At 40.0% G+C, this 26,483-nt stretch overlaps 1 protein-coding gene across 6 annotated transcripts in view; it reads left to right on the top strand.

The window, feature by feature from the left end:
* Nucleotides 1-26,483, top strand: part of NCOA2 (nuclear receptor coactivator 2) — a 196,237-nt gene that overhangs the window by 45,271 nt on the left and 124,483 nt on the right. The window contains exon 3 of one of the 6 annotated variants that reach the window (XM_089517433.1): nucleotides 473-615. The exons of the other annotated variants lie outside the window; for them this stretch is intronic. The gene's annotated coding sequence lies outside the window, so the exon portion shown is untranslated. The remainder of the gene's footprint in view (nucleotides 1-472; nucleotides 616-26,483) is intronic. 6 annotated transcript variants of the gene reach the window in all.

The following is a 26,483-nucleotide window of genomic DNA, read 5'->3' as shown; positions in this document are numbered from 1 at the left end:
TTGCCCTGTTTGTCTCAAGACCTGTGGTTAGGATCAGTAAAAATGCTAGAAGGATGAAACCAGATTGCACTGAGATCAGAAGAAGTGTATTTCCTGCACTTATTACCCCTTGTTCTTTAAGCTGCAAAGAATGGTCCTCCTGGACCTAGAAGTTAAACAGATCATGGAGAAAAGAGAGGGGGAAGAGCCCTTGGGAAAGAGCAACCCAAGTCATTTTACTTTGGCTGGGTTGTTGGCTCTCTTGTAACCAATTTCTTAATTAAAACACTCATTTTCTTAGACTCAAAAAAAAAAAAAAGGAAAAGAACAGCCCAAATCATGTGTCAGGATAGTTGCTTTCTTTCAGCTTAAATCTCAAGCCTTGGCTTACTTGCTTACTTTGGTGCTACCAGTCTTCCCTGGAAGCATGTGATTGCAACCCTTGGTCCCTATTACCTTTATGGTAAATTTGTTTCTATCTGTGGCCCTGCAGATGATGTTGAATTATGACACCTGGACGCCACGTGATTTCCACCCCAGATTTCAGGAGAGAAAGGCTATATAGTACTGTGATTTTCCAGAATTTTCCCTGAAAAGGTATATATCATCAGTAGCAATCCAGTGTAATGTCAACATGTGAGTAATCAATTTTCCTAATATAGGGTATGAAAAAATATGGTGTGGTATTAAAGCTAGCTAAAGAGTGAAGCTGTATTAGACTCAGGTTGACAAAGAAGTGTGTGTATTAAAACTTCCATTCTTTATTTCTTTTTATGAGGATATTCATGAAACAAAATGAATGGGAAGTTGTGACAGTCTCTATTGTAATGTTTACCCTTTCTGACCTTCCCATTGCTGATAAAGTGAATGACACTGAATAGAAACAGTTTCTTGTAAAGTGCTGATAAGGGACCAGCACTGCGTTTTTGTTATATGTTTTTGGGATACATGGCAAAATGATTACATTCCCAGGACTTAGAGGGCTGTTCTTGAGCAGTTAATTCTCTCAGATTTTTAAAATAAATAAATAAAAAATAGAACACTTGGGAGAAAGCAGAGATATCTTAAATGTCAAGCCTGTTTGGGGGAGTGCATAACAGTGATTTCATAGATACAACAGTTTTAGAATTGGCCATATTTGTTGTTTAATCTGATGTGTGTAGTGATACTCTTGAGCTGATTCAGTCTCACGTACTTACCTTTCTCAACATAAAAGAAGAAAACAGCTGACTCACTTCTTCTCTATTTCTTTTATTTTTTAAAGCCAACTACTTATATTTAAATAATATAAAACAGTTTAAGAACATAGTTGGTTATGCTCTGTGAGTCTTTATTTTTAAGGAGAACAAATTTTTACATGAGGGGTTCACAGCCCAAATTAAAACTGGAAGAATAATCTTGACCTTATTGTTAGTGATTCTCTGAGATATTTTGTTTGCTCTTTGCTTACCAGTTCTAGAGTTGTAACAATGATTATCTCTGTACGGTTGATCTTATTTTCTTTTTATTGGTACCCTTAAATTTCATGAACATTTTGATATGAACTAATCAAGTGAACAATTTTCATTTTTTTCCTGTTACCTTACAGAAATAAGTTGGTCATATTTTGACAAAGCTCAAGGCATCATATACTGTATGTAGGAACTATTCCATTTTATCTTTGTGTAACAATACTGTGAAGAAGATGAGGCAAAGAGACTATGCCTCTACCATCTTGTTAGCTTCAAGGATGAATGAGGATTTGACACCTCCCCACTTTTCTAAAATAAGAAATATCTCATGTGGTGAAAAATACAGTCAGCAATCCCCCCTCCCCATAATCAACATATTTGTAGTGTCTCTACGGCTGAATTTGTGTGTTTAAACTAAGCATAGCAAAGCTCATTGTCATACCCATTTCCCCCAGTATTTTCTACTCATAGTGTGATGAGACATGATTATGTTGCCTATATGGTTAGGACTTGCTGCCAAATGTGGGCGAGGCCATCCAAGATTATTACGTTTTTTAAAAAGCTGCTGCACTGTGATTTTTACAACTAGTTAGTCTGCTTTGGCAAATGCTGAGTTTGATTTTAAATACCACACTAATGTTTAGTTCGCTCAAGGATGTCTCTATTTATTTGTGTTTCATACATTTCTCTGACCTAAAGCAATGCTATTTGTGTAGAATCAGAATCATCCTCATGTTTGTTACAACTTGGGCAGCAGATATTTTGATATTTTGCTGCCTCATACACCTATGAAAGTTCCCATAGTCAAACCTAGATTTAGAAACCCACTCATCCCCACCACCCCAGCAATACACTCTGGCTATTGAAAATGGTGAAAATAAATTATGATGATGACAACGACGACAATAATGATTTTCTTATCTTCCTCTCCATATTGATTGGGGTAGGGAACCAGATTAAATACAACAACAGATGAATTCAAAATACTAATTAAAAAAACACATGCATATGTGTACAGTGCGCCCGCGCCATACGCGGACTTGAGCGTACGCGCTCAAGCCGCGGCACGCGCGCAGGGCGGAAGGGGCGGCGCGTCCCATTCAATTGAATGGGCGCGCGCCCATTGCGTCCTGTGCATGCCTGCGCCGCCACGCACGAGCCCCATTGTTTCCAATGGGGCTCGAGCATAGGCGGAATTCGCCTTACGCGGAGGGATCTGGAACGGATCCCTCGCGTAAGGCGAGGACGGACTGTATGTGTATTTATATGTACAGTGTAGATCTAGTGTTAAATTCAGGCCCATTAATTATCTGACATGGGTCCTTATCCCTATCTGAAATTAAACTAAATAATATTTAACTTGTATTTGCTTAGATTTATTCTACATTCTTCATTTTCCTGTTTTCAGATCCGTTGAACAAGCTGAGCTGTATGTAGTCTGTGCTGTTCACTGATGTGTTTGACACTATTGAAAGTGTCCCATTCTTTGGGCATTTTCTAGGTGATTATTTTGAAAGTGTTCACTTCTAATGGGAATATTGCCCTAACTCTGAATGGAGTTCATTTATCTGAAGTCACATCATTGTGCACCCAGAGGTGATTGTTACAAAGATTGATGGCATTGTATCAATCCCTTTATTAGCCTGTGTGTCCTCAGCAGGCTGAGCTTACTTGTGTAATGGAAAAAAGTTATTATGGGCCCAAACAGACAGGCCAAAATAAAGCTCCTTCAGGTCACTTTGGAGGTATGCTGTTTAAATTATGCATGCATCCTAAGAGGCCAGAAGCTGTCTTAAGTGCCTTCTTAAAAGCGTCCAAGGTGGTAACAAGATGGATTTCTTATGTTAGGCCGTTCCACAATTTGGGAGCAGCGGCGGTAAAAGCTCTGTGGGAAATCGTTGTTAGTTTAACCATTTGATATTCTAATATGTTATTATTATTATTATTAATCTTTATTTATATAGCGCTGTAAATTTACACAGCGCTGTACATACAATCTTCTTCCCAGATGTTCTGAGTGTGCGGGGCGGATTATGTAGGGAGAGGCGTTCCTCAAGTAACTAAGGCCCAAGCCATGTAGGGCTTTATTGGTAATAACCAACACCTTGTACTGTGCCCAGAAGCTAACTGGCAGCCAGTGAAGAGATTTTAACACAGGTGTTATGTGGTCAAACCTTGATGTACCAGTGACCACTCTGGCTGCCGCATTTTGAACCAAGGGCAGCCCCATATAGAGCGCATTACAGAAATCTAAATGAGAGATTACCAGTGTGTGTACCACTGCTTCAAGGTCCTTTTGGTCCAGGTATGGTCACAGTTGGCATATCAACCGAAGTTGATACCAAGCACTCCTGGCCGTCACATCTATTTGAGATGACAGCTGTAGAGATGAATCCAGGAGCACTCCCAAACTTTCAGGGAAGTGTGACCCTATCTAAGACTGGTTGACAAATCTCCTTCCCCGGACTTGGGGTTCCTATCGCGAGTACCTCCGTTTTCTCTGGATTCAACTTGAGTTTATTTTCCCTCATCCAGCCCATTACTGACCCAAGGCAGGCATCCAGAGTAGAGGTGCCATCCTTAGTCACTGCAACAGTCAGAGACATAGATAAATAAATTTGGGTGTCATCAGCGTACTGATAACACCAAGCCTCATGTCTCTGGATAATCTCTCCCAGCGGCTTCATGTAAATGTTAAATAGCATGGGGGACAGAATGGCGTCCTGAGGGACACCAGATGTCAGCTCTCTTTTAGAAGAGCAGCTGTCCCTCAGCATCAGAGGTAGGAATGGAGTCACTGGAGTGCAGTGCCTCGCAGTGGTCAATGGTATCGAAGGCCACTGAAAAAATCTCCATGACAGCATTAGATATTTCATGTCCAATACCATCTCCTGGGATCAAAGTTACTGTCTGAACAGAAGTACCAAAACTTCTGATCACCTGTTTTTGGCTTTTGAAACCCCCTAGTAAACGAAATGCTGGAAGCTGCGCTGGAAGGAAGGGAGGCGTGCACCAGAAGAAAACAATGGTGCACGCTCCCATGGCATGCACTATGTGCACCGCCGTGGGCACGAGCCCATTCATTTGAATGGGGCTTGAGCAGCTGTGTTTTTTCCAATTACACGGGGGCTCCAGAACGGATCCCCCACATAAGCAAAGGGATGACTGTACTTCCCCTGTCGATGCCCAGACAGCAATCATTGACTAAGGCGACCAGATAAGGGAGACTCATCCTGTACCTTGGGTTATATATGACCCAAAAGTTGTGAAAGAACATTTTGTAGCCTTACTATGTGTGTGAAGCAGGGAGAAGTATATTGTTTATTTGTTAGTTTACATTCCACTTATTTCTCAACTGTGGGACTAAAGATGCCTTTCAAAAATTAAAACAAATGCTGACATCAGTAAAAGCATACATATTTAAAATATAAAAGTAATTAAACTGTCATTACAATATAAAAATAATTTTAAAACATATCTATTAAAACAAGGTCCCCCATGATATTCTTGCAAAAAAACTAGCAATAAATCTTGCTTGTAAAATGTGGGCTAAACAATGCAGCTGTTAGGTGGATTTGTAATTGGTTGACCAACCGAACACAAAAGATGCTTACCAATGGCTCCTTTTCATCCAGGAGAGAAGCAACTAGTGGGATGCCACAGGGTTCTGTCCTGGGTTCAGTGTTATTCAACAACTTCCTCGGTGACTTGGATGATGGAAGAAAAGGCATGCTTTTCTTTTGCAGATGACACCAAATTAGGAGGGATAGCTATTACCTCAGAGGACAGGATCAGATTTCAAAATCTTAAGACATTACCTTAAGGCCTTAAAACATTACAAACCTGGGCAAAAACTAACAAAATGAATTTCAACAGGAAGAAAATGAAATGCAGATATATGATGGATGATACCTGGCACTACACATGAAAAGGATCTAGGTGTCTTTGTAGACCACAGGTGAACATAAGTTAGCAGTGTAATGTAACAACTGAAAAAAGCCAATATGATTCTAGGCTGCATCAATAGGAGTACAGTGGACCCTTGATTTACACAGGAGATTTACGCATTGCCATAACGTCAAGTCCACATATGGCAAGCTTGTATATGGTGTGGGCGCGGTGTGTAGTGTCTATATAAGAGAAAGTAATGGTATCATAGGTGGGTTACAGACCGCCATTTTGGACGTCTTCAGGACGTCCCAGTTTGAAAAAGGGGCATCTCTTCTAGACGCCCCTACTCCTATTACGGACAGAGTCCATAACAAATGGCGGCAGCTGTTCCACACGGCCGCCGCCATTTTGACGTAGTGGACGCTGTGCATCCGCACGTCGCGCGGTGGAAGTGATGACGCGAGTGCGCGACTAGCGCCTCGCAGCGTCTCTTCCAGGCCTCAAGAAGGAGCGTGATTTTTGCGCTCCTTGGCAGCGTCTGGGAACCACGCCGTTTGGCTGCTGCGGTTCCCGGACGCTGCAACCGGCCGCTTCTCTGTGGTCTGTAACGCACCATATTATTTTTCTTTGGCCATACCTCACCTGAAATCTTGTGTCCAGTTTTGAGCACCACAGTTCAAAAAGGATATTGAGAAGCTGGAACATGTCTAGAGGAGGGCGACCAAAATGGTGAAAGGTCTGGAAACCATGCCCTGTGAGGATCTGGGCATGTTTAGCCTGCAGAAGAGAAGATTAAGAGATGACATGATAGCCATGTTTAAATATTTGAAAGGAAGTCATATTGAAGATGGAGGAAGCTTGTTTTCTGCTACTTCAGAGACTAAGACATGGAACAATGGATTCAAACTGCAGGAAAAGAGCTTCCACCTAAACATTAGGAAGAACTTCCTGATACTAAGAGTTGTTTGACAGTGGAATATGCTGCCTGGGAGTGTGGTGGAGTCTCCTTCTTGGATGTTTTTAAACAGAGGAGGAATGGCCATGTGTTGGGAGTGCCTTAATTTTGTATTCCTCCATGGCAGGGTATTGGACTGGATAGCCCTTGCTTTATGATTCTAAAACCAAGAAATAAGGAGAGGACAAGCCATTATTTGAAGTTGCTTCGTCATAAACTAACAGTTCGCAAAAGCCTGTCAAAATAATAAAATCATCATCAACCATTGGAGTGACACCATGGAGGGAGCTAGTCTACCCTCTAGGAAGAAAGTTCTGTCACCAATAAGGCATTGAACATAATGGGACAGAGATGATGACCTCTCCTAAAAGTCTCATATGAGCAGGCATATTTCTACAAGAAAATGGAGCGGTTGCAAGAAGGAAATTTTGTGTTTCCTGTAACCATTCCTCTTAATGTGTTTGCAGTGTTTTTAGACCAGCTGAAGTTTCTAAAAACTCTTTAGAGGCTGACTAGGTAGAACACATTACATTAATTTAAAGAGGATGTAGGCTAGGCAGATGTAGCCACAACTACTGTCTGTAGGAACAGGTGTGGTGACGAACAAGCTTTAATTGTGCAAATGAACTCCTCGCTACTGCAAAAATTTGAGCTTCCAGGCTGAAGGCAGGAGTATACCCAAGCTACAAATCTGTACTTGTAGGTTTATCATGGCATCATCCAGCATAGGATGAACCCTTATTTCCTGGTCTGCTTTTCATCTGAACATGAATACCTTTTTCTTGTATGGATTAAGCCTCTATTTGTTTGCCCTCCTCTAGTCTATTATTAATGACAGGTAGAGATTTAGAACTGAAACAGCTCCTTTGGAGTCCCATACCAGCAAAATGGCCAGGAAAGATACCAGTCAGTAGTCTGAGAAATCCAGCATTCCAATTGGGATATGCTCCCCCTGCTCAGTTCCCTGTATAGGTTAGCCACCAAGTTGGTCCATCCCATAACCATACCTGAAGTCAAGATGATATGGCTGTAGATAATCCAGTTAATCTACTAACCTCTGAAACTGGGATGTTACCACATGCACCAATATCTTATGCAGGAACGGAATATTGGAAACTGATAGTGATGCAATATAGAGGATTCAAAGAGCACTTTTCCAATATAATTATTTTATCTGCCTGCTTTAGGCATGTTCCCCCTCTTTGGTGTAGCAAGGCACAGACCACTCCCTAACAATCAATCCCGTGGTATTTTTAATAAACCACCTAAATCAGAGATCTATCATACATGCAGTAGCTTTCCAAGCAACCTGCTGCACACATTTTCTGGTTATATAAATGGAAAGGTATCGTTTATCTCTGGACAAGCAGGGACAAAGTTAATATCCAATGCGTCTGCATCAACTATAGTATCTAGGTCAGATACAATAGGTCAAACTGAATCCAAGCAATTTTATCTCTAAAGTGCTGAGTAGATTGGGAAAATTGTTCACAGTGAGCTGTGAGATGACTTGATTTTCCTCTTGTGACCAATATGTGTATATGTTTATGCAGCTCTTAATGTTGTTATGCATCTAGAGTAGCCATCATTTTCACTGATAACACAATCAATTGAAATGTATGTAGGTTGCACAATAATAGATTCCCTCAGTTATTAATGTTATGTAATGCCCACGTCTTCTGGGCCAGGTCCTTTTGATTCCATTAGTAGGAAAATATAATTCCTAATAGGAATCTGAGTGGAGATTCTGTGGGCTTCCTAATTTCTAATTTCTTAAATTCATAGTCATGCTCTGGTAATATGACTTGTCAATAGAATTCAAATTAATACTGTTTAGGAATTTATTTATGCTGCATCCCTATTCTCCAGTTGCAAAATGTGTCCTAGTTTCAGGGTAGAATCTCTAGTCTGTAATTGTTACTGTTTGCTACTTTGGGTGGGGTGATGGAAATATTAGTGTACAGAATCTTGTTGGACGGCATTCTCTGGTCCTAGAGAAAGATTCACTCAGTCATTTTCTCCGACTTGCACTTTTGCTTTGAGTTTTTCCTGTGTCCTAGTTTTGATTAACAATTTGCTCTGAATTCTTTAATATCCCTTTAAGCCCCATTCACTCATTATATAAATGTGCTGATCCAACTTTAAAGACTACTAGCACCACTCCCTCTGTCTCCAGTTCCATCAATCTCTTAAGATGGAGAGCATGGACAGTCTTCTGGCTGTCACAAACCCCCTGAAACAGATTCCCTGATCACATGGATAGTGTCTGTGCATAGCAGAAGCTCCTCCTGTTCAGGCATGTCTCTCTGAACTGGGTCAGGAGGAAGATGACTGTGTCTTTACTATTTTTAAAATAAATTACGCCACATGGAAAGGTGTTCTTCTCTTGTGTAAAGACAATAGATCTCTCTGTTCCTTATAAGGTTTATGCACATGTATAGAAAGTAGATGGGGAAACACTTTCAAATTATTTTACAGTGGTAGTATGAACCTGCACAATCTGCAGGAGAAGACTTTTTCTCGGTCCCATCAAGATCACAGGTTTGCTGAGAGAGAGCCTTCTTGGTGGCTGCTCCCACCCTCTGAAATGCCATTTCTCAGGAGGCTAGGCTGGTCCCCTCCCTGCTGGTCTGTCACTGCTAAATAAAAATATTTTTATGCTGGCAGGCTTTCTGTAAATAATTCATAGCAGCATAGTTTTATGGAGCAGGTGGGTTTTTAGTCTGTTTTTAACTTGTGTATTTTATGTGATTTTATATTATATTTTATATTGTGTATATTTTTGTGATTTTATATATAGATGTTTTAATTGTTTTATATTTTATAACAATTTTAAAGATTTTATTTGTGAGCCGCATTGGGTCCCTCCAGGGAGAAAGGTGGAATATGAAATAAATAAATAAATAAATAAATAAATAAATAAATAAATAAATAAATTTCAGACCTTTATTTAGAAATACAGATATTTCTGAAAGGGTGGAATAATAATTGTGGAACTGTTTATTTGTTTTTGAGTAAGCAAGTATAATTGGAATGTTTTGGGATTTATTCTCAGTTAATTTTTTACAGTAAATGTTTCTCAAGATCCCTGTTTTTGTGGTGTGCCTTCAAGTCATTTATGACTCATGGCTACACCATTAACCTATCATGGTGTTTTCTTGGCAAGATTTTTTCAAAGGATGGTTTCTTTGCCTTCTGAGAGTATTTGACTTGTCCAAGGTCACCTACTGGGTTTCCATGGCCAAGTGGGGATTTGAAACCTGGTCTCCAGAGTCGTAATCCAGTGCTCAAAGCACTACAACACACTGGCTCTCAGTAGCCTAATCATTTAAATGGAAAATGTAACAATACCAGAAATGCAACTTGCATTATTACATTGGTTTACACTCACTCTGTGCTTCCTGACAAACAGGTTTTGCAATCAAGGTACAAAGCATTTTGTGTTAGCTGTTCAGGCATCACCAAATATAATGCAGCTATACATAATACGTGTTCTCTACAGCTAACTTTTCTTATTTCTTGTAAACATTTCTAACTCTGAAAACAGTTCAGTTTTTCAATATCGATTCACAAAGTGATAGAAGATGCAACTGCAGTCAGCTCTGTTGCTTTTTTGAGTGCCATGACTGTGGATCATAAGTGAAGTAATGAAACTTACACTTACTTGTTTGAAACAAGAATACAAGAAGCCCAAGCTTCTGATATAGTTATCTACACATTGCCTTTAAACTAGTAGCATCCCAAGGTACAATTTAATCAGGAAACATAAACCATTGGCTTCTTGTTGTTCAACTTTGCATTGTTACAGGTTGTGATTTTTTTTTTTTAGGTCTGGTTGTTGATTCTTTTGTACAGTTCTGTCTGTAAATTGATGAAATAAATAGACTTAATGCAAATGTGTGGCTCTTAACAGATTTCAGATTATTGCTGCATACTCTTCCCACACAAAGTTATTGGTTTCAAAACTATTGCAGAACAGGTTTTAGCACCTAGTGTTCTGGTTTTACTATCCTTAACAGAAATTCAACAGAATATGCTAAATCAAATGTTATTGTGGTTCGTTCTCCCCTCCCCACCCAGTCTTGTACTAAATGAAAGTAGTTTTGACAGTATAATAAACAATTTAGTTTGACTATAATCATGACCGTAGGACATCTGGCTCTATTTCCTATTACATGCTTTTTTGAGTGAGGATTTTCAGCACTTTTTGCCATCAAAATGGAAAAACTGAAAGTCAGACGATTGGATGTACTCTCAAAGATGACATGCAAGCTGCATGTTGAAGACCCTCTACAGTTTCCGCTTTTTATTCAAGCCAAACAATTACAGCCTTCTTATTATTAACCTTTATTTATAAAGCGCTGTAAATTTACATAGCGCTGTACATACAACCTTTTAGTTAGATGGTTTATTTTCAAGTAATTTACTTTAAACTATTATGTAGTTTGGATTTATTTTGCTTTTTAAACAAACTGGCCATTAATTTTCACAAACTGTAACTCTTGTAAAGATCATAATTACTTTAAAAGGTTGTTTCTAAATTTGTCAATCTGATAGACATCAGTTTTCAATGTAATAAAATGTTAGTATGTGATTATGTGCATTTGGTAGTCTAAACTAGAATAAAGCAACTGAAGGGTGAAACAGACTGGCATGAAAAGCCAGCTTCCAGCCAGCTTGAGGGCAGGGCATACAGATGCCACATGGTGTACAGATATCACAAGATGCCAGAAGCTCAGACATGGGCTGGCTTCCGGGAACTCCAGCGGTGTGGCATTTACACACCACTTGCCTTCAGAGTAGCATGAAGCCACCCATGGGCAGCACCAGGCAGGGAAAGCTGCCTTTTTGCTGGCCCAAAAAGGAGCAGCTCTTCGCTGCTCCTTTTTTGGCTGGCTGCAAGGCTGATTGGGCTGCAGCATGTGTTTGCCACGGCCCCAATCTGTCTTCGGAAGGAGCAGCTTGAAGTCACCCCTTCAAGGCTGTCTGTTTTGGCTCTGAATCAGTGAAATTTACACAAGTGTTGGCTTATCATTCAGCACTTGATCTAAAAGGTCTGTTTTGGCTGGAATTGCTTATCCATTTCTACATCCTTTACAGAAGGAAAGAAGGGAAAGGAATGGTCAAACATTTGGGCTTATTGAGGCATTGGTCATTGTTAATGGCTAAAGCATGCTATCAGATTCTCAGGTTATTAGGTGCTGCTACTTTTTTATTTTTCACCAGAAACTGGTGAACTGTAATAGCACGGAATATTTGCCCTACTTTAGTAGGTAGTGTACAATAATTTAGTATGTGGCTATTATATATTTCATTATTAAATTGCAACCAAATCATGCTAATGTACAGTTTGACCTGAATTATGAACTCTAGTTTTCTGTTAGCTCCACTGATTGCAAGCAGGTTCATCACATGCCTGGAAAGTGTTGACAATATTTTTACTTTGAGCAGTTTTTCTGGTCTGAGTGCACAGAGCATGATGATGGAGCTATGAGAGATATTGTGATTTCTACAAAGAAAGATATACAACTGGGGGAGGAAAAAAACTGAATTATGAATGAATCTGTTTGATACTGCACTTTCAGTATTCTTAGACAGCATAATGAAATCAGGAAGATTCTTAAAAGTCTGAATCCATGAGCTTATGCGATACTTGCTGCATTTTGTTTCCCATATGACATGTTCTGTTTTAATATTAAACGTTTTTGATTGTAGTATAAAGTTATTTTTTCTGTAAATGTCATTCAGGTAATAACTCACTGGCAATACTGAAATATAAAATATGTTAATACAGTGTATATTTCAATATCTGCAAGGGTATCTGCAAGGGTTTGGTTCCAGGAACCGCCACAGATCTTTTAAAAAAGGATGCTCAAGTCACAATTTAAATTTACCTGCAATTGATGGCAGTCCATCTGAGAAGCAGTCTCAGGGCAGGAATGGAGGCTGGGGTGGGAAGACCCAGGCACCAGGCACACATTCTTCCTGTTTTCTGCTCCAATTTGGCTCCTCACAGTTTCATATGAACTGCAAATTTAATAAGGATTGCTTCCACTCCATCATCTACATTATAAAAAAAAATATTGATGGAAGTTTAAAAATTTAAACTTAAACAAGTTTAAATATAAGATTAACAAAGAATTATTTTATCACACCCCCCCCCCCAATAATTTTGTGACTTTTCAGGTACTCACATTTAGACTAGCTATATACTGTGAAACATGGGATTCAAAATATTACCTGGAAACAGGAGGAATATTAAGTATGGCAGCATCCAATTTAAACAAGTTTCCTTACTCCCAGACATACAGTTTTAACTTGCTTCAAATGATTAGCAAAGCAAAGCAACTGTGGAAACACTGGCTTCTAGCCAATTACAGTAGGGAGGTTCAGAGAAGAAAGGTTTCCTTTTTGCTCCTCCTCCCTGTGATTGCCCCCAAACCTCTCTAGATTGTTGAGGCTGATGAAATAGGGAGAATTACAGAAAAGTAGGCCAGCACCTGATACAAATCTGTATGACAGGGTAATGTCTGAGATTAACTATTAAGAGATTCTAGATCTGTTTAACTTGTACTAGCTTCCAGGGTATTTCCCAGGGACAGTTCATGGTTCTGTCCTAAACAAATTGGGAACAGAGTATTTGAAAGACTGTTTGTTCCACATAAATCAGCCTGCTCACTATAGTCATCACCTGAAGTCTTCATCCACATTTTGCCTTTAGAGATGAATTTGACTGGAATGTTAGGCAGGACCTACGTAGTTTCTGGAAGCGCTCAGGTTATAGAATTTAGTTCTTGTTGTGTAAGGTGTTTATACAAAAGGTGAAGACATTGTTTTGCTAAACATAGGTCCAAAACACACTGCAGAAACAATCCAGTTTGAGACCGCTTTAACTGCCCTGTCTTAATGCTAGGGAATTATAGGAACTGTAGTTTTATGAGACATTTAGCCTTCTCTATCAGAGAGCTCTGGTGTCACAATAAACTAAAATTCCCAGGATTCCCTAGCACTGACCTAGGGCAATTAAAGCGTTCTCGAACTGGATTATTTCTGCAGTGCGTTCTGAACCATAGTTTGCCCTTATCTGTTCTGTTACTGAGATGTTTTAATGGTCTCTGTTGCGGGAATGTTTTATGCTATAAAAGAAAGTTTGTGTGTGCATATGTGCATACTTTTTTATGTAAGCTTCCTTAGGATCACATATGAGGAAGGAAAAGTAGTATGTATGTGTATAAGCAGATAAATAGATGTTTACTAAAAGTATGCTTTAGCAGGCCTGTGACTAACATCAACATTTTTTTCCTCCTGTATTATTTTAAACACTTTTTCCTGATGAAGAAGCCAGTGGAGTTTTGAAGTTTGTGACATAAATTTTATACATTTGGTTTGCTCAATATAGATATCACTGTTTTGTATATTTTGGATGTTATTGTACTTTGCTCAAATTTATACTCAACCTGTTGTCCATACACTGACTGAATGAGTGTGGCTTTCCTCAATGATAATTTTTCCTGGGCTTATCAGGTTATAAAGCTACTCTGCCAGTACTTGAAAGGTTTTCTGAGGCTGGACTTATTCAGCTTTTCCCACATCAATTACTATTATTATTATTTACAATGTAAAAACAATACAAAAGTTATAAGTGTGTGTTTGTGTGTGCGCGCGCGCGCGTGCGTGCATTTAAAAACGATTAAACAGTTTCAGAGGTTAAAATAGTTATGAATTAAAATATAACATGTTAAAAATACAAACCTTAAAACTTTAAAAAATGCACAACATTTAACTCCCAGCCCTTAGCAGCTTGCAAAGGCCTGTCAGCATAAGAACATCTTTACCTGCTGCTGAAAGAATAGCAGGGATGGAGCCATCCTGGCCTCTCTAGGGAGGGAGTTTTAAAGATTAGGCGCAGCCACTCTCTCTTGTTCCCACCAAACAAGGCTGAAAAGGTGGTGAGATAGAGAGAAGGGCCTCTACAGATGAACTCAACACCCTTGTGGACTCCTAAAGAGCAATATGGTCCTTCAGATAACCTGGACCCAAGCCAGGTTGAATCAGTGCAGCCTTTCCTTCTACTTGCCATAGAAGACAAAAGGGAGCAAAAATCCTTGTGCACAATAAGAGCTGGAAGAATCTCCAGTTGTCACATCAGAGTCTGTTATATCAAGGCATGTCACCACGCCCCTGGATATCTTCTCACCTTCTGCAGTTTAGGTGTCAAAGGATTGTGGATCTGATCCAGTACATCAGACTGATATAGATGCACTTAACATAGGTGAATCATAACTGTGTATTCTTACCATGTATTACCTTGATGTATACTTTGTAATCTTTATTTATTGTTGTGCTCTCATGTTTTATAATGTTTCATTTATTGAACATCTCCCTAGGCACTTGGTAGAGAAAGGTGCAATTCATAAATATCTTAACTAAAATAATTAATAAATAAACTGTTCTATGGAAAATAGCTCACAAATTTACCATGAAAATAAATTTACAGGATCATAGGAGTTAGCCTAGTAGTTTATTGTCTCAATTATTACTTGCAAAGATAATGCATATAGTTGCTTCCGGCTAATCATCATGAATAATATATCTACACCACTGAATATTATCCTATATATTTATTACCCCTTATGACATTTGATCTAGACTGTGTATGCTTTTTTAAAGAAATAATATGCAGTCCATTTGTTTACTTTGCTTCTTATTACTTCATTATATCAATGAAACCTATTCCACTTTTTTCCTGACACATTTTCTTCCTCTTTGGTTGGAGATCTGCTGATGTCAAAAGAAGGTGTTCCTGGCTCAAACTGGGAAAGGGAATTGTAAAGCAAGCTCTTATACCCAAATTCAAATTTTCTTACATGATATTTTGTCTTTTAAATCTCTCTAGAACTACTCCCATGGTTATGGTTAGGAGATGAAAGATTTATTAACCTTTATACTTTAGGGTAATTATTAGGGTTTACCCATGGATGCAACATTTAGTCTATTGCTTACATTAAAAAGAACCCTTTTTGATCACATAAAAAGTGTCTCGTTATTAATTAGACTGCACATATTAAAAGAAATTTAAAAACCTGTTTTTACAACAAGTACTCACAGGAAAATATAGGCAGCTTTCACCATATTAAGAAAGACATTCCTTTCTCTCTCATGTGCAAGAGAAGATGTCTGTTTTAAGATGGTACCTGTTTTGACATGTATCTGAAAGGGTCTCCCCACAATGATTCTTCATGTTCATATGGAAATTTAATCTAGTAATTGGTCAGTTGATTAGAAAAATCTTTGTAGTTTGATTCTGATTAGTCCATACCATAAAAATCAGCAACCAGGTTTATTGCCAAATTCTTCCCTTGAGGCTGACAAATGAAACTGTACTACTATGTCTTTGCATTGCCCAGGATAGCAATAATCTAATGCAGACTTTTCGATCCTGGGCAGTGCAAAGAAACACAGTAATATGATTTCAATTGTTTCTCCATTGCAAAAGGCAGCATCTGAAATCAGAGCTGCAAGATAAATAGTTATCAGACCCAGCAGTCTATATCTGTTCCATAGGTGGTGGGCTAAGTGCACCCCATTGATCACATTAAGCCATGCCCTTTTTTTCTGGACCCGTGGTACTTCACCACAAAATATATGGGAAAAGAGACACTGAAATTCAGTGCAAGTTCAGTTAATGTAATGGTAGCAGCAAATAGATCAAAGGTGAAAGGAGATATATCATGAGGTTTTTTTGGCAAGATTTGTTCAGAGGTGGTTTCCCATTGCCTTCCCTGAGGCTGAGAGAATGTGACTTGTGCAAGGTCACCTAGTAGGTTTCATGGCCAAGCTGAGAATCAAACTCTGGTCTCCAGAGTGATAATCCAGGCTGCATTCACATTGCAGAAATAATCCAGGATGACACCACTAACTGCCATGGCTCAATGCTATGGAATCCTGGGAATTGTAGTTTTGTGAGATGTTTAGCCTTCCCTGTCAGAGAGCTCTGGTGCCAAAACAAACTACAATTCCCAGAATTGTATAGCATTGAGCCATGGCAATTAAAGTGATGTCAAACTGGATTATTTCTGCGTTGTGGATGCAGCCTAGCACTCAAACTGCTACACCTCTCTATTTTATTTGTCTAGTTTTGTAGGTTTTTTGTTTCTCTTCCTTGACCTTCCTGATACTTGTCATAAAACCAGGTCTTTGTGTTTAACTTTGTTGAGGATACTCTTGACAGAGACCTTCAGGTTTCTGAAATTTCAGACTGGACACTGCTGGTAACATAGAAGTTTATCGCACCGGGGTTAAACTGTTCCCCAGTGCTTTGTAACGTGCCCGTGCATAAGCGCGCACGGAACGTGACAGGAACGTGATGGGGCCAAGAACCCCATTTTACTGCACACTGTAATGCCGCCTTTGCCGCCGGGTGTTCCAATCGCGTTCCCGTTGAGTTCCAGAGGGCACCATTTCTGAGAACTGTTTTAAAGCATTCTCAGAAATGGCGTCCCCTGGAACTCAAAGGGAACGCAATTGGAACGTCCGGCGGCAAAGGCAGCGTTCTACTGTGCAGTAAAATGGGGTTCTTGGCCCCATCGCGTTCTCGTCACGTTCCATGCGTGCCTGCACGCGGGCACGTTAGAACGCACTGGGGAACGTTTTAACCCATGTGCGATAAACTACATAGATTCAGTCAGATTCACTTTCATTTTAAAATCCAAATAAGTTTTTACAAATTAACAAAAATTGATTAGAACCAGTTTTTAACTATGGTTGTGGTGATGAATTTTTGAGGAATTAATTTTTAAAGTTCATGGTGGCTATGAATTAACATATGGGGAACTGACAGATAAAACAGCAGTGAAAGACACACCAAAATAAAAAGATAAAGCTGAGTAGAACAAACCAAAAGGTTAGGGGGGGAAACAAGGTAAATTAAAAATAAAAGTGAGTTTTTAACTATTTTACCTAGATTAATCTTTTCCTCCCTAATATTTTCTGTATAACCTGCATCCGTTTAGGCCCTTCCACTTTTAAGTGTGTAGCCCTTGACCAGTTAGCTACTGTAAAAAATGGTCAATCGTGCAAAAATTGTTTATCCCTTATCTGTTCCATTGTCTTGTTTATCTCAGTGGACAGCCAGCAATACATTCCATCAGTACATTGCCTTGTGATGAAATTCCACATCTTGTCATATGTAATCTAGAACAGAATACTCTTCTCTTCCAGTGGAAAAATGTAATGAAGCTAAGATGTAAGCAAGGGATAGCAATTGTGTGCACTTCTAAATACAGCAGCCCTAGCCAGTATAGTCAGTGGTAAGGAATCTAGGAGTAGCAATTCAGTAATATCTAGCAAGCCATGCAATTCCTACCTTAGTTTAGGAGTATGGCAGAATTTTGTATTTCATGTAACATTTTGTTTGTTCCTCAGGCTCCTAAGCAGGATGTAGTCAAGAGTTGTCTTCGATCTGATAAATCAAAGATTAATCATTTGTTCATAGTCTCCATTTGCAAGAGCCCTCAAATTGTGGGATTACAATTATGTTGAGTTGATATGTACGTAAAAATAAATCTTTCAGGTCACAATATGTCTTCTAAACTCTTATGTTAACCCATCTTATTAAAACTTATTGTTACCTGCTTAGTTTTAGACTTGCTTTTGTGTATTTGCGTTATGTTCTTCTTGCATTCTGCTGCTTACATACCTGATTTTCCCATCCCTCCTACTTCCTCCTCCACCTCACCTTATTATGCCTTGCAGTGCCTATCTCACTTGCTTCCTGCACTCCACTATGCATTCTACTTGCTCACTCTCCTTTATTGTTCTTTCCTTCACCTTATCTTGCATCCTCAGTGCAGCTCTTAGTTTCTTCTTGCACACTGCCCCTTGCATTGCTGGCTCTCGCATCTAGTTCCTCCCCAACTTCGTGCAAGCTCTTGCAAAATGCACCTTGCTTGCTTCTTGTGTGCTGTTGCTCACATAACCACCTCTCCCATCACTCCTACTTTCTCCCTCACTTCAGTGTACACCTTCATGGGGAGCTCTTGATATTCTTTGCAGTCTGCTGCTCATAGAGATTGCTATCAGTTACCTCATGCCAGAAACTCTTGGGCAGACTTCTTGTAGAAAAATTTGACGAAGAGCTATTCTGTATTTTGTCCCATTTCATGACTTCTACACCAAATGATGGTTCAAATGGGCACGAAGTGGCTTGCCTAGAATCCAAGTCAAACCCTAGAGATATAGCAACCTTACCTTATTTAATATGCATATGCATATTTAATATGCATATGAATAGATGGTATATGAGCAGTTAAATGTTCAGAGGTACTATAAATAGCACATACACCAACTCTACAGCCAAAAATTGTAATCACATTGTTTTGGCTGCAGACCCTGTTGTGAATCAATCTGATTTTTTCAGTTTTAAATGAGTTTGAGATAATAATATTGTGAATACTATATATAGGTTGTTGTAGTCAGTGTATAAAAGGCTAAATAAAGTACTTGACTAAATTAATTATATTTGGCAGACATTTGGCCAGTTAAAGTCTTCATGTATTTGTTAGGCTCTTTCTACATAAGAGAGAGAATTTTGTGAACATTTTTTTTCACTTAGACATTTTTAATTGCTACCTTACAAAAAAATTAAAGGAAGTTTACACATTGTTAATTACCTTGACATGTCAGGATATACAGTTTCTTCTGTCAATGACTAAGCTAGATTCAACCTCTAGCCCCTTTTTTCTTGTAATTAAATTTTTCAGATGTTGATAAAAGGCGGTTTGGGTGTAAAGTATATTAACTGCGTAATAAACTCTGTGGTTTAAAGATTTTTTTTCTTGCTTTTTTTCTAGTGAAAGACATACTATGAATAGGTTTCATTTCTGATACTAAAGGAATTTTTAAAAATAAAGCAGTTCATGCTGAAGCCTGTATTGAGCTTAGTTTAATACCTGTAAACATTTCTCCAGAGACAAATCAGTGCATTTTGGCCATGTCTGTACCTGTTGCAGAGATATGCTCTGAACAGCTTTCGGCACTTGCTTCAGAGTTTGTCACAGGAACATTAAGAATACAGTCCCAAAATAAGTTGCATTCTTTTGCCCAGTTCAGATCTATGGAAGTGTGCCATAGTATGAAGGTTAGGCTGAATATTACTGACAAACGTCTACAAAAGTATTTTAAGTAGACCTAAAATTCTTTTAATACTTCACTTTGACTTTGTGGGAAAACCCAACCTTTTTTCGAGGTGAGGAAGATTAGAAATTATCTGGAGCATTAATGACAGATTTACAGATATTTTGCAAGTAGAATTTAGTGAAACTTTCCAAGTGCTTTTCTTTTCATATGCCAGTTCGCCCCATGTTTGCTCTGAATGTAAGTTTGGCTGTCTGATGAAAGTGAATTTCCCATGTCATATTTTTTTTCAGATTTTCAAATAAAAATTATGCTGATATGTTTCTATATTTCTTTCCATGCTATCTGTCACTGTCTGCTGCTAGTGAAACCATAACATTTAGACTGAGTCAGGTTTATAGGGTTATATTGGCTTCATTTTGTCCGAACTGGATAATACAGTCAGCCCTCCGTATCCACGATTCTATTATCCACAGATATTATCCACAGCTTGAAAACACACACACCACATGCACACACTCCAAAGAGCAAAACTTGATTTTATATGACACCATTTTACAGTCCACTTTCCATATCTGCAGACTTGCCATCTGTGGATTTGAGCATCTGCGGGTGGCAAGCCTGCATGGGGGAGGCGGAGGAGGAGGGAGGTGGAAGAGGAAAATTGAAAGAGGAGGGAGGAAGGATGAAGAAAAAGGATGAAGGTTGAAGGATGAAGAGGAGGAAGGAGGATGGTGGTGGTGGCAGAGGAAAGAGGAGGGGGAGGGAGAAGGAGGGAGGCAATGGATGAGCGAAGAGGAAGAGGAAGAAGGTCTTTGTAGCCTGCCACAGCAAGAGCGGCAAGGCGAGCTTCGGGGGTGGCAGAGTAGCAAAGTTCCATTGTCCCAAGGGTGGTGTGGCTGTGTGGCCGCGCCAACATGAGAACAACAGGATTTGAACATCTGTGGATTTTGATATCTGCGTGGGGATCTGGAGCAAATCCCCCATGGATACTGAGGGCCCACTGTACTATGTCATTATATTTAATGGGACTTGAGCATCCATGGATTTTGGTATCTGTGGGGGGTCCTGAAAACAAATCTCAGTGGATACCAAGGGTCCACAGTACTAATTTTGTGGAATTACTTTTCAGGTTGTTTTATATTCTGCATGGTTCTCCCCCCCTCCCCATTTATAAAGTAGCTGAAGGCCTGTCACACTTCCCTGTGCCAGTTCTTCAAATGCTTTCCCGTTATTCTACTGGGATTGCAAAACTATATCCATCTCATTCTCTACTCCCAGAGACAACCAGCCTGTCTAGCAATAGATCCAAGTGATACCTTTCCTCAGAGTCTAATGCTTCTTCTCCTTTCTCTCTCACTGAATTTGCCTGAGGAACACCCACCCACCCAAACAGATTTTGAAATGTGGTATTCTTAATATGCTACATTTTTATTTTTTTTTAGAAAATCGGTTTTGGTTCTTGTCCAGTGCTTAGCCATTTTTCTTTGGGCTTCAGCAAACAAACTGAAGCTGACTCAAGGCAAAACAGAAGTGATACTGGCTGAGAATGTCGACTCCAGAAGTAGACAATCAGCTGGTGATTGCTGAGGTAAACCCAATGTTGGTCTAGCAAATGTATAGCCTGTGTATGTGTTTGGACCTTGGCCTCCTTCTGAAAGCACAGATAATAACAGTAACCAGGCTTGCATTTTATCTTTTCCCTCACGTAAAACAATTGTGGCCTTATCTGAAGAGAAGGGATTCAGTGTCACTCATCTGTGGTTTTGACATTATGTTGCTGACTATTGCAGTACTATATGTCACCCAGAGAAACTGCTTGTGCTGAGCAGGTAAAAGAGTACACACCTATGTGAGGCTTTTTTAAAAAGAAAAATCTGTTAGTTTAAAATGCTCTAGTCTATTTCCTTCTGCTACAAACTCTCCAGAGTACTTGAGGATTTTCCTGGAAAAGCACTTAAATCATATGGATGTTTAGCATAATAATATGCATGATAATATTATAACATATTCTGTTAGCAAAGATATATTCATGGCTGCAACTAGAAATCCCCCTCATCCATATTTGGTTGATTTATAGGAGGATTGTATGCATATTGGCTCAGAAGTAAGCCTACTAATTTCATTTGTATGTACAATTGGCACTGTGTATTCATGGATTCTACATCTGTGGCTTGAAAATATCCCCCACCCCACCCCCCCAAAAAATCCAAAAAGCAAACCTTGATTTTGCCCATTTTTATATAAGAGGCATCATTTTTCAATTCTATTGTATTGTAAATTGAATATCCACAGATTTTGGTATCCATGGGGTTCCTGGAACCAAACTCCAAAGGACACCAAGTACTCACTGTAGTCCCTGGTAAGACAGAATCGGACTGAAATCTTACAAAGCAGTTTTAATCATATTTACTGGGTAAATGTTGGACACAGGAGAGTTCATTCTGAGTAAACATTAGCATTATTATGTGTTGTATAATCTTGCATTATATCCATTTAACCTTGGGTCTCCAGATGCTTTGGACTTAAACTTCCAGCTTTTCTGACTATTCGCTTTTGGAAGGTGAAGTACATAAGATCTGGATGACTAAAGATAAAGAACTACTGTATTGGCTACAGTGAGAAAGAGAGAGTGAGAAACTGAAAGAGAGGAGGAAATGCATACTGACCTTGAGGATAATGTTTCACTTAATGATCCAAGTGCCTAGCATTGTATGAACAACAATAAACACACTTGCCCCTTCATAAGGTTGCCTTACAAACAAGTGTGCCTTAAAGTTGTTTCTGAATTATGGCGACCCTAAGGTGACCCTATCATGGGGCTTTCTTAGAGAAATATTTGTTCATATGAGGTTTGTCATTGCCTTCCCTGGAAGCTGAGAGGTGTGACTTACCTAGGTTCACCCAGTGGGTTTCATGGCTGAACTGGGAATCAAACCCTGGTCTCCAGAGATTTGGTCCATCACTCAAACCACTATGCCACACAGATTTTGCAGGGTTGCCTTAGGGTTACCATAAGTTGGAAATTACTTGAAGGCACACAACACTAACAGCACGGTCATCATAATTTGGAAATTACCTGAAGGCTCACAACACCAACAAGGATTACAAAGGAATTTATTACATCTAATCCCACACCAGATAATATACAAAGAAACCACAATAAAATCAATAAGGGGCAAGAACTAAAAAGAATCATAGCACCTTTTTCACTCTTCCAAAAAATATACAGGCCAGTGGAGGGATGAGGGAAGAACAACCTTTCAGGCCTACAGGACTTGACATTGTATAAGGATCATGGCTGCTCTGTGGCTAAGCAAACAAATCCCTTCCTTTCCTTTCCCTGACTCACTTTTTCTTCCTTTTGATTCTTCAGTAACTCTCTGTGGCCACAACAGGGTGTTGGCAGGGGACCTTCCATGGATTGGGATTTGCCAGGGCAGCAATGACATTGGCAGTAAGAAGGAACATGCTGGCTGCAGACTGAGCAAGGCAGCAGTGCCCAGAAGAGAGAATGCTTTGAGCTTTAAATTGTGACTGCAGCACAGGATGAAATGTTTCTGGGGTTAGATGAAAGGGTGAGGAAGAGTTAGGAAAAAGTGGGAGGTTTGAAAGGGGGGAAGCCAGAAAGTGGGGAGGAGGCTCAGGCAGGAAGGAAAAGGAAGAAGAGGAATGTGACAGTGGGCCAGGTGATGAAGGCTATGACGGTCATGGTGGCAACAGTAGTGGCAGGAAGCCATGGACAACCAAAGGTGGTTGACAGTCTGGCAGCAAGCAGCAGGAATCTGGAGGGGGCAATGAAACAGCAATGAAGATAAGCTAATGATGCCGGAGATGACCCACTTGCAATTGCAGGACGCAAGCCAGCCTTGCCCCTCTTGACTTGAGCTAGTGAGGCAGGAGAAGTGGGGTAGCTGCAGAAGTGGAGGGAAGCAGATCTGAGCCACCAGGAGCTTGTGTCCCACCAGTCTTATGGTGCCTGCTAGGGAGGAGGAAGGCAAATTCCTAGGAAGCTGAAAGAGCAGCCAATCCTGGGCATGGGATGAGGAAGGAGAATTCTTTTGATGGAGAAGTACAACTGGAACCTTTCAGAGAGAACTAACTACAGTAGGGCAGCAAAGGGCAGAAGCATAGGCAATATGAGAGAAGGACAAGGATCTTTAATAGGCCGTCAACCTGACAGTCAGAGGACCTATCTGGTAAAGTAACCAAGCCAGGGACATTGGATTATTTATTTTATTTTCAATCTACTACCAACAAATAGAATCAATTACTTACCGAAGAGAGGCTGGGGTTGGGGGTCAGTGGGGGGAGACCTGCATCCCAGAACAGGTGAAGTAACCAACTGTAGAGTCTGCACATGAAGCATTTGGAATAGGAAGAGAAGAGAACTTGTGGGGTATCTTCTTGTATCTGAACAGACCTAATGTTGTGTTTTCAGCTTCAATAAACCCAGGAAACACATACCAGTTGTCAGCCTTATGGATGCAGGTGCTGGCACAGCACACTCTGGAGTGTGGTTAGGCCTGTTACACTCCCCTGTACCTGTTCTTCAAATGCTTTCCAGTTATTCTACTGGGATTGCAAAACTTTATCCATCTCATTCTCTACTCCCAGAGACAACCAGCCTGTCTAGTAATAGATCCATGTGATACCTTTCCTCAGAATCTAATCCTTCTTCTTCTTTCTCTCTCACTGAATTTGCCAGAGGAACACCCACCCAAACAAATTAAAATGTTCCAAAAATAATTTGTTAAAGTATAGGATGAAATTCATTGCTATTTAGGAAATATAGTGAATTAAGTCATAGAATCATAGCATCATAGAGTTGCATGTCAGGAGACAGATTTAATGTGTTAAATTGGCTAGTTATTTCCAAGCCATAGTAAGATTACATGTCTAGATCAAAAGAAATAATAGTGCCAATATTCTTTTCCTCCTTTTTTGGGGGGGTTTGGTTTTGGTTTCATATCAGTTAATCTCAGTGAAAGTTAGTGTTAATGTACAATTAGTGAAACCCTGTTGGCTAAAGAAGCAGTAGTGGTAATGTTTGGAGATATGACCACTTAGAGATAAAAGGATTTTAACCATAACCAGTTGTGAAAGTAATGGTAAAGTTAGTTTGGAGGCATTTTAGATACAGTAAGTGTCATATGCTCCTGTGTCTAGTGATAGAAAGAGAAGTGTACAAGATATTTCTTGGTGCTCATGTCTAGTGAGAAGAGAAGTGGAAAAATATACTAGCGATATCTTGGTGCTTATGTTTGTGTTTACATTTGCCCTTGATGCTGGTATCACATCTTTGCACACTCTAGCCATGTGATTATCAAAGTCTTAGCTTTTTTAAGAAGTGCTCTGTTAGTTGCACGTGAATATTTTAGTCATTAGGTGAATTCAGATGTTTGACAGCTTTATACATTCTGTGAGGAATTTTTTTTGATGAAAATTATTTTTTTCTGACTGAAAGATCGGACTTACACAAAGAAATACTAGTTGATTTAATTTACAGTTGGACTCTCAAGAATGTGTTTGCATGATACCATTCAAAAAGAATAAAATTGCTCGGTTACTGACATTTTTACAACTGCATTAATTTCAATAATCTCTTAGTATAATCCTTATTCATTTCAGTAAGGCTTGTTCTGCTGAAACACTATAGGATAATAGAAGACTGAGGAGGATAATAGTATAGCAGTAGTATAAATATATCTATATATAAATGTTTGTATTGTTTTTTCTAGATTCCTCTGTTCTTGCACAAAATATTGGTAGCACTACCCATAGCATACCTGGTTATTGTGCTGAAGATTTTAAAATGTATTTTCTTATTTTTAAAAACCTCTATTTTTTCCCCTCCAACATCGCAAATGGGGTGCACTTTTTGGTTTTCATATTTACCATTGAATGTCCTGGTGGTGCAGATAGGTTTTTATGGAGATATATAATATTCCAATATAATGATTTAATAGATTCTAATCATCTAAGTTAATACATCATGACATCACTTTTAAAGGCTGCTAAATTAAAACATTATTTACAGAGAAAGAGTTTCCAACTAACACTTTAATGTATTTTGAACTAAAAATGAGTCACACTTAGATTCTAAAGGCTTGAAAAGATACATTTTCAGAAAAGCACTCCTTTGCTCTCTTGTTGAATGTAATCACATACCAGTATTTGTTTTTCTGTCAAATTGTTTCTGTAGAAAATTTTTGAAGCATCTCAGCTCTGCAGTCAACTTCCACTCCCCTAGGTAGAGCTCCAGTATAACAGTTACTATTTAATTTATTATCTTAATGATATCAGTGGCAAACAAATATTACAGGTTGTGTTTAGGGTTGCCATAGTGCCGGACCTCGAAACCGGGAAAAATGTAGGACAAAATTTTCAAATGTAGGACACACAAAAAGTGTGTCCTACATTTGAAAATTCTGTCCTACATTTTACCGCGATCGCAGCGGAGGCCAAGCGGCAAGGGAAAGCCTCCACTTAAGGAGGCTTTCCCTCCCCGCCTGGGTCCCGCCACGATCGGAGGCCAGGATCGGGGCCTCGCCTCGTTCCTGGGACCCTCAGGGACCATGAAGGAGGGGAGGAGGCCTGCGGCGATCGTCGCGGCCTCTCCTCCTTCCTGGCCCCGGCTGGGACCATGAAGGAGGGGAGGAGGCCTGCGGCGATCGTCGCGGCCTCTCCTCCTTCCTGGCCCCGGCTGGGACCATGAAGGAGGGGACGAGGCCGGCGGCGATCGCCGCGGCCTCTCCTCCTTCCTGGCCCCGGCTGGGACCATGAAGGAGGGGACGAGGCCGGCGGCGATCGCCGCGGCCTCTCCTCCTTCCTGGCCCCGGCTGGGACCATGAAGGAGGGGACGAGGCCGGCGGCGATCGCCGCGGCCTCTCCTCCTTCCTGGCCCCGGCTGGGACCATGAAGGAGGGGACGAGGCCGGCGGCGATCGCCGCGGCCTCTCCTCCTTCCTGGCCCCGGCTGGGACCATGAAGGAGGGGAGGAGGCCGGCGGCGATCGCCGCGGCCTCTCCTCCTTCCTGGCCCCGGCTGGGACCATGAAGGAGGGGAGGAGGC

This window comes from Sceloporus occidentalis, unplaced genomic scaffold, assembly GCF_023333645.1.
Source record: "Sceloporus occidentalis isolate IW3139 unplaced genomic scaffold, rSceOcc1.0.p SCAF_3, whole genome shotgun sequence".
NCBI classification, from domain to species: domain Eukaryota; kingdom Metazoa; phylum Chordata; class Lepidosauria; order Squamata; family Phrynosomatidae; genus Sceloporus; species Sceloporus occidentalis.
This window is presented reverse-complemented; position numbering and strand designations above follow the sequence as displayed.